Genomic DNA, 11,848 nt, shown 5'->3' with positions numbered 1-11,848 from the left:
TTGAAAACAGTGGCTTTATAATACAGCTTGATATCTGGTATTGAGATCCCTCCTACTTTGTTCTTCTTTCTCAGGATCGCAGCAGCTATTCGGGTTTTTTTTTTTTTAATCATATGTAATACTTTCAACAATAAAGATTTAACTTCAAAACAACAAAAACAAAAACAAATCTGTGAGGTACACAGATATCCTGAACAGTTAAGAAGTACCTCAGGCCTATTATTTTTGAGGCTAGGAATAAAAGTAAGACACTGGTTTTCTCAGCACTCTTTCATCCTTATTGTATGATGGCTACATGTTTTTGGTTATCAAAAGAAAGAGGACACTTAATGATGTATGATGAAAAGAAGGTTAATCGAACTAAAATCCAAAAGTATCTTAAGAAACTCAAGTTATAGGTGGGTGCCAGCATGAAATTTAACAAGAGTAATTATAAGGTTGTCTAGTTACTACTCCCATCTTATACACTACAGCAAGCATGTCAAACTCGTGGCCTGTGGGCCGCATGCCTCATTTATTTGGCCTGTGTCAGCCTTTGAATTTGACATGCTTGCCTTACATCATCCTACAACCATGCCATACCATCCACCATCCTACAAAAAAACAGAAAAAAATTGCACTAGCCCGGAAAGGCGATGATGAAATGCAATTTAGTAGTAGTCATACAAAAAAGACTTAAGAGTTTTACATGAGGTAATGTTATGGGGATGTTAAAAAAATTCCAAAATGAACTTAGAAGCTCCATTCTTAGAAGTTCCTCTAGAACAGCGGTTCTCAACCTGTGGGTCGCGATCCCTTTGGGGGTCAAACGACCCTTTCACAGGGGTTGCCTAAGACCATCGGAAAACACGTATATAATTACATATTGTTTTTGTGATTAATCACTATGCTTTAATTATGTTCAATTTGTAACAATGAAATTGGGGGTCACCACAACATGAGGAACTGTATTAAAGGGTCGCGGCATTAGGAAGGTTGAGAACCACTGCTCTAGAATGAGGGGAACTGTGCTTTCAGACCCTCTTTCTGGGTACCATTCTTTAAGAAAACCATGGACAAACTAGTTATTAAATACTTATCCATATTATATGTGTATGATTGTAGGAATGGAGGATGTTTAACTTAGAGAAAATGAGAAAAAATATCAATTCAAATATCAATTATCTTTTTTTTATATCACTCCAATGTGGTCCTCAGACTAGTAAGTAGGAACTAAAAGGAAAATGTTGATCTCTCATTACAGAGAGATCAACATTTCAATATTAAAAATAATAGTAAGTCACCCTGGGAGATAATGAGTTCCCTGTTCTTGGGAAAATCAAGTATAAGATAAACAGCCACTTCTTGGGAATGTTGAAAGGGTATTAACATCTCATGTGAAATCATAATGACTAATATAGCATTTACTCTGGTCCTGGCATGATTCTACTAGTGAGTACTTCACATGTACCTCTTCATTTAATCCTTACAAGTACCCTATAAGGAAGGTGCTCTTTTATAGAAATAAAACTGAGGCATAAAGAAGTTAATTAACTTAACCACGTACATGTAGCTAGCAAGTGGGAGCCCAGGCATCTGTCTCCAGAGTCCATACTCTTGACAACTTTACTGTAGTGCAGCTGGGGTGTTCATTATAGTGCGCTTTACCTAACACAGAGTCCCTTATTCACTGGTAGCATGGACTTTTAGAGGAGGCGAAAAGAAACTCAAATGTTTACCCTACCAGTTTTTATTCCTTCTTATGCCCAATTTTGAAAGCTTCCAACCTGACAAGAAGTTAATGAACTGAGAGTGTGCCACCTCTAATCCCTGTTCAATATCTACCGGTTTGGTATTAGGATGGGCATGTAAAGATAATATAATTGGAGACAGCCAGAGGATGGGAAAAGAAAAGGAGAGTGATGCAGAAGTGGGGCCTCTGTTGAGAAATGGAAAAGGGAACTAGACTTGCTGCTATTTCTCAAATGCCAATTTAGGAAAATCAGGCAGCCTTGGAGCAGAGTCAATGCCATTAGTTAAGGATGATGACAGAACACAATTTGTTTCTGCAGATTTACTTATCCTTCAATTTTTCCTTTCCAATCTGTTATGTATAGCGTAGTAAGTCTCATAAAAAATCTATGATACTTTCTTCAGGGTACAAGGTGAACTATCTAAGGCTCCATAAAAAATTTCTATGAGTTGACAGAATTTCATCAGGAATGAAGGCACCTCTCCATAGAAAGGTCTGCTCCAGGCATTACACATTCTACTTTCTCTTTTAGTGGTCAAGGTAGCAATACATTGAATTTATTGCCAAATGGCCCTTTTATTTTGATCTATGTACGGAGATTTCTCCTATCTAAGGTTAATGAGAACCACCAGCCAAAAGAATGAGCCTCACAGACATTTTCTTTCTATATTGAGAAACCCAGAAAAGTGGTTCAGATATTAGAATAAAGAAAACAGAAATTAGTTGGCTCCCTCATAGAGATCCAGAATTTATAAATGGTAGAAAACAAATTTGCATTACTTAAAACATATATCTTTTGGATTTACAAATTCATGAAATTGCAATTGCTGTGAGATGCTTAAGGTCATCAATAATTTTCTATGTGAGCACACACAATACAGTAATTTAGTTCTGATTCAGTTTCTAATATTAATAGGATTAATGGTTCATACTTGTAATTCTCTATAAATGAGGAGAGAAAAAAAACATGAGAGCTTATGCACAGCAATAACAGCGAGAAATTAGAGAGAAGAAAAAAGAGGGAGAGACAGGAAAGATAATCCATAAAGTCTGAGTTTATCTGTGACTTTAATAAGTCAGACTTCCAAAAAGCTCTGACCTTTGAAAACCATTTAGCTTGACTCCAGGGGGAGGTTGGGAAGACTGAGTAGCTGAAGTTCGCAGAGAGATTTCAAGATTCCTTCTGTTCTTTATTGGTTGGCTTACCAGTTAAGTTTCCTTTTAATTTGATCCTATTTGGGGAATGCCAGAGACATGATGAGAGATTCAGTAAACATGGGTTTCAAGTAAAATCACAAGCTATTGTTTGAGGGGGAAAATTGAAGCAGTGCTAGAAGTGCAGGAATCAAAGAGATTTTCTCAATATCAAATAGCTGATTAATGGTGTTGAGAAATTTCCACTGGCATTAGAGAACCTGCCTCCAAAATACTCAATCAGCTCTGACTTTATAATTTGAGGATGCTGTTAAGGTTTGGAAGCTGAGTGGGTTGTGATTGGAGAACTTTTTTTCTGATTACTCTACTGGGGAAATGCCATCTCATCCCTTTTCATTGGGTTTCATATTTTTAAATATTGTTTGAATGGAAAAAAAAACCCTTTAGGAACACCTACTGCCCATGTCCTCCATTTATTTATCAGTTGCTCTAGGTCAGTGGTTGGGAAACTGCGGCTCTCGAGCCACATGCGGCTCTTTGGCCCCTTGAGTGTGGCTCTTCCTAAGCCTTAGGAGTACCCTAATTAAGTTAATAACAATGTACCTACCTATATAGTTTAAGTTTAAAAAATTTGGCTCTCAAAAGAAATTTCCATCGTTGTACTGTTGATATTTGGCTCTGTTGACTAATGAGTTTGCCGACCACTGCTCTAGGTTGATCACCTCTGGGCAGAGGGTGCCATAGAACCAAGCACTTTGTAGCACATCAGAGGTATTAAACATCACCTCTGTGTTGAGAGGCAGTCTATCAGAAGGTTAGGATAACAGATGGTGGAGCCATAGGTTCCAAATCCTGACTCCATTCTTGAATAGTTCTTTGCCTAACTCTTATGGTAGTTTGTACATAGAATGAATGAATTAATATATGTAAAACATAAAATGTTGAGCACGTGGTGAGGCTATGTAAGTTTTTTGTTATTGTTCTTTACACCCTGGTATATTTTTATTCACTGTCTCTGTGAAATCATAATGTGAATTTATACAAGTATTGCTGGAAAACTAGAGAGAGAAATTAAATTAATAAAGAAGATAAAGAGAGATATTTATCAAGTAACTTTATTGTGCCAGGCATCATGCTAGTTGTTATATACAAATACTTCACCTTACTGAGTCATCTCAACCACACTAGGAAGTAGATTGAATTCTCATTCTATAGGTGAGAAAACAGGAGAGAAGGATCACACCGCTTCTAATGGGGAACCAGGATTTGAATTGAGGCCTATCTAACTCTGCAGCCCATGCTTTTTCTACCACACGACACAGTCTCTCTTAAGAAGAAAATTTATAATAATCAGAATGAGTGAAAAATTCACTTCCTTAGTTTAGGCCCATGACCTGAGTTTCCTCTAAAAGCAGGGAAATTTTTCATGGGGCCTGAGTGTGTAACTTTGAATGAAATTAACTAGAGTGGAGTGGTAGCTAGTTAGAAAGCTGCCGAGACAGGAAACACAGCTTTAGTCCAGTTGGTGGCCCAGCAGGGAGGGGGTATGCTGGTGCAGATTTTCTCCAGTTGGGTGCTCCTTTCCAAAGGTGGGGGCGTGGTCTGGAAAAAAAGTGGCACCACAGCTGGGAGAGCTTTGGAGCCTGGTGAATGTTTGAAGATAGAAGTACATTAAATAGTTATTTCTTGGGGTTTCCCGTTTCATTTTTATGTTTGGCTTCTGTCAACTGGAGGAGACACCTTTTCTATATACACACCTTTCTGAGGTTTCAGAGGAAATGGTTATTTAATAGCTGAAAACTCTAGTTGAGTAGAATAAATTACTTTGAACTACTCTGTGGGGTACAGAGAGGAAGAAAACATTATAATTGGATGAAGAGGAGAGAGATTAGAGACAGGGAGATCAGTTAGGAATAAATTTTTTTTAACTATAAAATTGGCAGAACATGGGATGGATTAAATAAGGGAAACCAAGGAAAGGAAGTTGTTGAAGAAGCTACTGGGTTTCTAATTGTCTGACTGGAAAGTTGGTTTATTAGGGTAAGCCTTAATCCAGTGACTGAGAGTCACTGTGGTGCCAGGCACCATTCTAGCTGCTGCACACAAAGATGTCATTTCGTCGAACCTTTCCAACCACATTAGAACCTGGAAGAAAGAATTTAGAGAAAACAGGACCATGTTAGTGGAGGAGAGGTGTTCATTTTTACAGAACTTGATATTCATGAGCGGGTAAAGCATTCATGTGGAGGTAATTGAGCAAGTAGTTGGGCATGAGGTCTATCAGGACTTCAATTCACCCATAAACTCTTAAGATGGTAAATCCTACCAAGGGTCTGAGGAGAAGACTTTAACTGCAGCGCTGAATCTTAATCACCGGTCCCTTTTGAAGCTTTTTTAAAAAATATATTTTATTGATTTTTTACAGAGAGGAAGGGAGAGAGAGAGAGAGAGTTAGAAACATCGATGAGAGAGAAACATCGATCAGCTGCCTCCTGCACATCTCCCACTGGGGATGTGCCCGCAACCCTGGTACATGCCCTTGACCGGAATCGAACCTGGGACCTTTCAGTCCGCAGGCCGACGCTCTATCCACTGAGCCAAACCAGTTTCGGCCCATTTGAAACTTTTAAACAAATGGTATCAAACTGAGCTCTCAAATATTCCCTTCTTTTCTAGCTATAGAAACATGACTAAAGCCTTGAAGATAGTACTCCTGTTTAAACATATGCATATGTTAATGAGAAAAGTTTACTTATTTCATGTAGGGGGAAAATAGTTTATTTTTCTGACATGTGATAAGATACAGTATGAGGCTATAATATTTCAGACATTCTGTATTAGAAGATTTGAAGACAAAGATGGTAAGCTTCCTAAAAAGATACTGATTGCATTCTAACTTGACTTCTTAGGTTGATTTTTAAATGTGATAGAGGTATGCTGCAGAAGTTTTCTGAAGCTATACGACATGTAACATTGAAGTTAATAAGCAGAAGAAATGTTCCTTCTATTAACTGGTTTATTAGATGTATTAGTTTCCTAGGGTTGCCATAACAAAGCACCACAGGCTAGGTGGCTTAAATGACAGACATTTATTTTCTGCCGAAAACCAAGATCAAGGTGCTGGCAAAGATGGTTTCCTCTGAGGACCACTGGGGAGGAGACTGTTTCAGACCTTTCTCCTTTGCTTGCAGATGGCGGCTCTCCTGCTGCCTCTTCACATGGTGGTCTCTCTGTGTAGACATGCCTCCCTGGTATGTATTTGTGTGTCCACATTTCTCCTTTTTTTAAAAAAAATATTTTTATTGATTTCAGAGAGGAAGGGAAAGGGAGAGAGAGATAGAAACGTCAATGATGATCAGTTGCCTCCTGCATGCCCCACACTGGGGATCGAGCCCACAACCTGGGCATTTGCCCTTTTGGAATCGAAACCCTACCTCCTGGTTTGTAGGTTGATGCTCAACCACTGAGCACATCGGCCAGGCAACGTTTCTTCTTTTTATAAGGACACCAGTCAGGTTGTATTGGGGCTTACCCTAATAACCTCATCTTAACTTAATCACCTTTTTAAGGTCCTATCTGCAAATATAGTCACATTCTTAGGAATTAGGGGTTAGAGCTTCAATGGAAGATTTTGGTGGAACACAATTTAGCCCATAACATTATATGAACTGAACTTGGCATGGGACAAACAGAAAGCAACTTAATTTCTTTTATCATTACTTTAAAAAGTCTTGTTCCATCTAAATAAGTACTATTTTTTTTCCCAGCAGGGCCTTTCTTGGACTCAGAATCTACAGTGAGGAAAAAGGCATTAGAAGGAATGGTAGGACTCTTCACTCTTCTAACTTACTCTGACAGTCCTCAGTCCCCATCTTACTGTGATACCAACTATGGCTTCGCTACCTCAGTGTGGTTGGCAGGTCAGCAGCATCAGCAACATCAGAAATACAGACTATCAGGGCCCTGCCTCTGCATTTCTCAACCTGAATCTGATGAATCTGCATTTTAACAAGATGCCCAGGTAATTATTGCTCTTTCCAGAAAACCAGGACCTTCAGGACCAGCAGACAGAAACTCTGTGTCTTCCAGACATGGGTGCGAGGTTGTGAGAATGAAGGAGAGGTATGGGACAGAAGATCTGTTGCTGGAGTGTTAATCTGACTTGGAAGGCCTCTGTGTAGCCCTAATTCCAATTGTGTGTGAGTCATTTGACTTGTCCCTGGCATGAACAATGTAATCTCTGATTTCTTACTATTGCCCATCAACCCCTGCTTCAACAGGATATCCTACACAGACTCTTTGTTTTGGGACCTTGACTTACACCTGACTCTCTCCTCTAGTGTCCACCAGAAAACCTGTGACATTTCTCTGCTCAATTGTAGAAGTGTGGGCTACTTCTGCAATGAACCGCTTTCCTTGCTCTGTCTTCAAAGGTAGGTCCAGGCCAGCCTCTTGCTTGAGTTTCTACCCAACCAACTTTAGTGGACGCATCCAGGCTTCCTCTTCCTCTCACCTGGCTGGATGCATTATATGCTTGCGAATATTCTCCCAAATTCTGCAATGAGATGGTTAGAGAAAAATGCCATCTGCTTTGATTACTCTCTCTGGATTACCTTTTTGGGTAACCCTTGAGCAAATTTATGGATAATGTAAGCTCTTAACACTGTTCTTTACTCTGGGGTTTCAGATGAAAATCAGAGGCAACAGGAACAAGTCTATTTATAGTGCTATATATATCAGTAATTTCACTATTGAGACAATTTAAGCACATTTAGATTCCGGCTTTATCTATAGACAATTATATGACTTAATTTATGGACTTGTTTTCTCAAGGTATTGCTTCAGTCAATATGGTTGGACCAGTTTGGTGTGTAGAATTAGTCTCAGAGACTTTCATCATTCTTTTCAGGTGGTTTCTTCAGACAGGCAAATGGATAGACAGAGCAAATGGGAGTTATTTTGTAGGCTGGAGATGACAAAGGAAAAGATTTCTGAGAGATAGATTTAAGGTCTCTTCAGCCTTCTTTCCCAGAAACTCTGAATTAAGGCACTTTACTTAGCATTCACCTATCTCTGGTCTTTTGTGTTCATGCTCCTCAAACAAAGACTTAGTTCTGACCTACTGTATTGCTAATTTTGGCATGATCACCAAACTCCAATAGTCTGTGTTTCTGTGCTATTTCTGCTTTGTTCTTGATTTCTTTTTTTTTCCTCATCCCACAAGAAGCCATAGGTTTATTAATGATAGAGTACAAATTTCAAACCAAGCTGCAGTTACTCTTTTTAAAAATATATTTTTATTGATTTCAGAGAGGAAGGGAGAGAGAGAGAGAGATAGAAACATCAATGATGAGAGAGAATCACGGATCAGCTGCCTCCTGCACACCCCCTACTGGGGATTGAGCCCACAACCTGGACATGTGCTCCAACTGAACCATGTCCTCATAGTTCATAGGTCAATGCTCAACCATTGAGCCACCGTAGATGGGCTGCAGTTACTCTTTTGAAGCACACACACACACACACACACACACACACACACACACAGTCCTCATTTTTAGATGGTTATATTTACAATGTCATTGTTGTTCCTCGGGGCTTGGACTGCCTTTGCTTTCAACACATTTGCTTGTGATGTGACCAACTCTATGTCTTTAACTTCCACACCTGTTTAATCAACCCCATTCCTCTTTACTCTCCTCTTATATAGTTGGAGTCTGTGTGTTTTCTTGAATGTTGTGACAGCTTCACCTTGAACTTTGAATTTCTCAGCAGCTGCTAGCTGTGTTTGCTGAGATGAATCTTACATTTTGGCTTTTCCCCAAATTATGGAGGTATCTGAAACAGGGCTCTTGTAGACATCTAGTTTTGTGATGATAAAGAGGATATTCTTAGATTTCCTAGTAACCTCTGAAACCTGTTAGGACCCAGTTTACGGTGCCGCCTTTTCACACTGGCTCTCTTTGCTTTACTGACTTGTTGTTTATCAATTTCAGCAGCTGCTGCCAGCTGGGCTTGTTGTGTGGGTGCCTGTGTGGTGTTCCTCGAGTTCTGGTACTGATTCATCACTGTCCGGTTCTGTTCCAGACCCTGTTTCAGCCTGGGGCTGTGGCAACTCCTGCTCTGTAGCAGGGATGATTTCTGCGGTTTCACCGGGTTCTCTGTGCGGGGAACGCAGAACCTAGATGATGGCAGAAAGAGAGACAGTGAGAGTGTGACCCATACCTGTTGTAGAAGGAAGCCTGGCAGCTTTACTCTTGATTTCAATGCTCGTATTTCCAACCCTGAATTTGCAATCTGTCTGGATTTCTACTTCTCCCTTGTTGAGTTCTGGTGTCTGTGGCCCTGAATTTGCTTCACTATGATTTGTCCCATTGTCATGACTCAGAAGGAAGGATTCTGCCACTGCTTCCACTGCTCTATGATTAATAAAGATTTCAAAGTTAATGCATCTTTAACTACAAAGTATTTTTTTATTTAATTTTACCTTTATTGAAGTCATTTTTGAAACATGAGAGAAACATAGTTTTTGCCTTCTTTTCAAAGCTATCACAACTTCCTAAAAATGGTGGCAGAATTAAATCCTGACAGACTCAGAAATTTGTTCTTTTCCAGGTAATTACACGGTGTGGGCTGCTCATAAATGGGTTCATTACTGCAGCTCGCACAGTGTAAGGCAGAGTGTGGCAACTTGGGGGAAATCAGTGGTTCATATTCTACAATAATGGAAAAAAATGAAAAGCTCTTTTTGACCAGAGCCTGGCCTTCCCTCCAAAGATAGGAGATAGGATTAACACTGGTGGGCCTTGATAGGCCGAAATGGACCAGCAGGTAGAAGAGGGAAGCTGAAGTGGAACACATGGAAATAGAAACTGGCCTTCCAGGGACAGCTGGGTGTCTACTGCACAGAGCACAGCAAACAGGATATGTGCAGGGATGAGGGATGATTTAGCAGATACTGGTTTTCAACCTGGTTTCAAAAGAGCCGGTTCATTTCCTCAGCAAATATTTTTGAAGTTCTGATGTAAGTCACTCATTATACAGTGATATATACCAACTGACGAAGATGCAGATAACCTAATCAGGAAGGGAGCATGTTCTTTGGATAGTGGCAGATTGTGGAGCAAAAGTGGCAGCACATTCCAGATGCAGTTCTCCAAGTCAGCAGCAGGAGCTGAGCCCAACGTAAGCGTTGCCTATGGATTTTCTATCGGTGCTACTTCTGGGAACCATTTGAAATTGTTGTTGTTTTGTTAGTATTAATGATATATCAGGAACATGAAAATCAAGGATTTCATGAGAGGTATCGATAAAGCACACATTATAATTACATAGTTACAATAAGATGAATATTTAATGTTATTTTAAGTGTGTGAATACTTAAACATTCTAGCTTATTATCACTGGCAGGTTGGTGTCACAAAGAAAGAACATTGTCTCGCCAGGCTAAATCAAAATCAGTTCCCTTAGGGAAGTGCTCCTACTTGGAGTCAATTGTTTCTTTCTCTGAGCTCTCATCATATCCATATCAGGGATGCCAATATTGGCTATTGGGTAGGTCTCTGTGTTGGGAAGTATTCTAAGGCTAACTATGATCTCAAAGGAAAAAAAGAATGTTATGAATGGTCATACGTGTCTGCCAAGGAATCCAGAGGGAAGACAATGGGAGATATTTGTGATTGTTGTGTATTTGCCATTTCAGGTCTGTACCTTCACTTGATACTCAACACATATTGCTCCAGATGTATAACTACTTATCAATTTATTTATACAGGAAAGTCTCACTCTTCACCATGGAGCTTCCTGTGAGCTGAATGTAAAATTGGGTTTTCATAAAATGGATTATGCTTTTCCAGATGAGGAATGTTTTCATTGTGGGATGCATTTCCACCCAAAGACTCAGCATCAAATATACCAGAAATGGCAAACAAAGAATATCTCACAGAAGAAAAAAGGCCTTGAAACAAAAGAATTGTATCTGCTTCAGAAGTTAGAGATGAAAAGGACCACCTATGACTTTGCTACCTAAGTGTGGTTGGCTGAGAGGCAGCATCAGCACCATTAGATTATTAGAAATGCAGAATACCAGGGCCCTGCTTTTGCATTTCTCAACCTGAATCTGATGAATCTGCATTTTAATAAGATCCCCAGGTGCTTCTAGTTCTGTCCAGGAAACCAGACCAGGAGGACTAGCAGACAGAACAAAGTCTATTATAACCACTGGAAGGGGGCATAAGCCCAGTGCAGGGGGGACACAGGACCAGGCCAAGTCATCTGGAAGGTTGCAAGGAAGAGCTGCATCATAAGAAATGCTTCCAGGCTGGGCCTGGAAACTCACTGCAAGCTCACGGGGCTTCTTCCTGGGAGAGATGATGTGGCTCTTCTAAAATCCCAACCAGTGTCTTGGCTAGAGTGGGCATTCAGAGATTAATCAGTGGGGAGCAGGGCTCTGAAGTGTAATAAACAAAGGGGGAGAGAAATAGTCATGTCTACTCCATCCCACTTCCCTCAGGCTGCTTATTAAAATCATCTGGGGAGCCTTGGACACCCTCCAGTGCCTGGGAACTACCCCAGAGATTCTGATTTAATTGGTCTGAGGTTTGTCCCAAGCTTCAGTATTTAAAACATTTCTCTAGTTATGTGCAAACAGCATTGCAAAGTCTGTAATATTTTATTTGTTTATAGAACTTTAAAATAAAGATCCGCAGAGAAGAAAATAAGTATTTACACTCCATAAAAAAGCAGCTGTAGCCCAGCCAGTGTGGCTTAGTGGTTGAGCATCAACCTATGAACCAGAAGGTCACAATTCGATTCCCAGTTAGGGCACATGCTGGGGTTGTAGGATCCATCCCCAATGTGGGGCATTGCAGGAGGCAGCCAATCAATGATTCACTCTCATCATTGATGTTTCTATTTCTTTCTCCCTCTTCCTTCCCCTCTGAAAAAAAATAAATTTATATG

The 11,848-nt window shown here is 39.9% G+C and overlaps 1 pseudogene; it reads right to left on the bottom strand.

The window, feature by feature from the left end:
* Positions 1–8,444: 8,444 nt before the first annotated feature.
* LOC102239967 overlaps positions 8,445–11,848 on the bottom strand; it is an 85,369-nt pseudogene continuing 81,965 nt past the window's right edge.

Source organism: Myotis brandtii, unplaced genomic scaffold (genome assembly GCF_000412655.1).
Source record: "Myotis brandtii unplaced genomic scaffold, ASM41265v1 scaffold125, whole genome shotgun sequence".
NCBI lineage: Eukaryota > Metazoa > Chordata > Mammalia > Chiroptera > Vespertilionidae > Myotis > Myotis brandtii.
The sequence above is the reverse complement of the archived record's forward strand: the minus strand, read 5'-3'. Positions and strand labels throughout refer to the sequence as shown.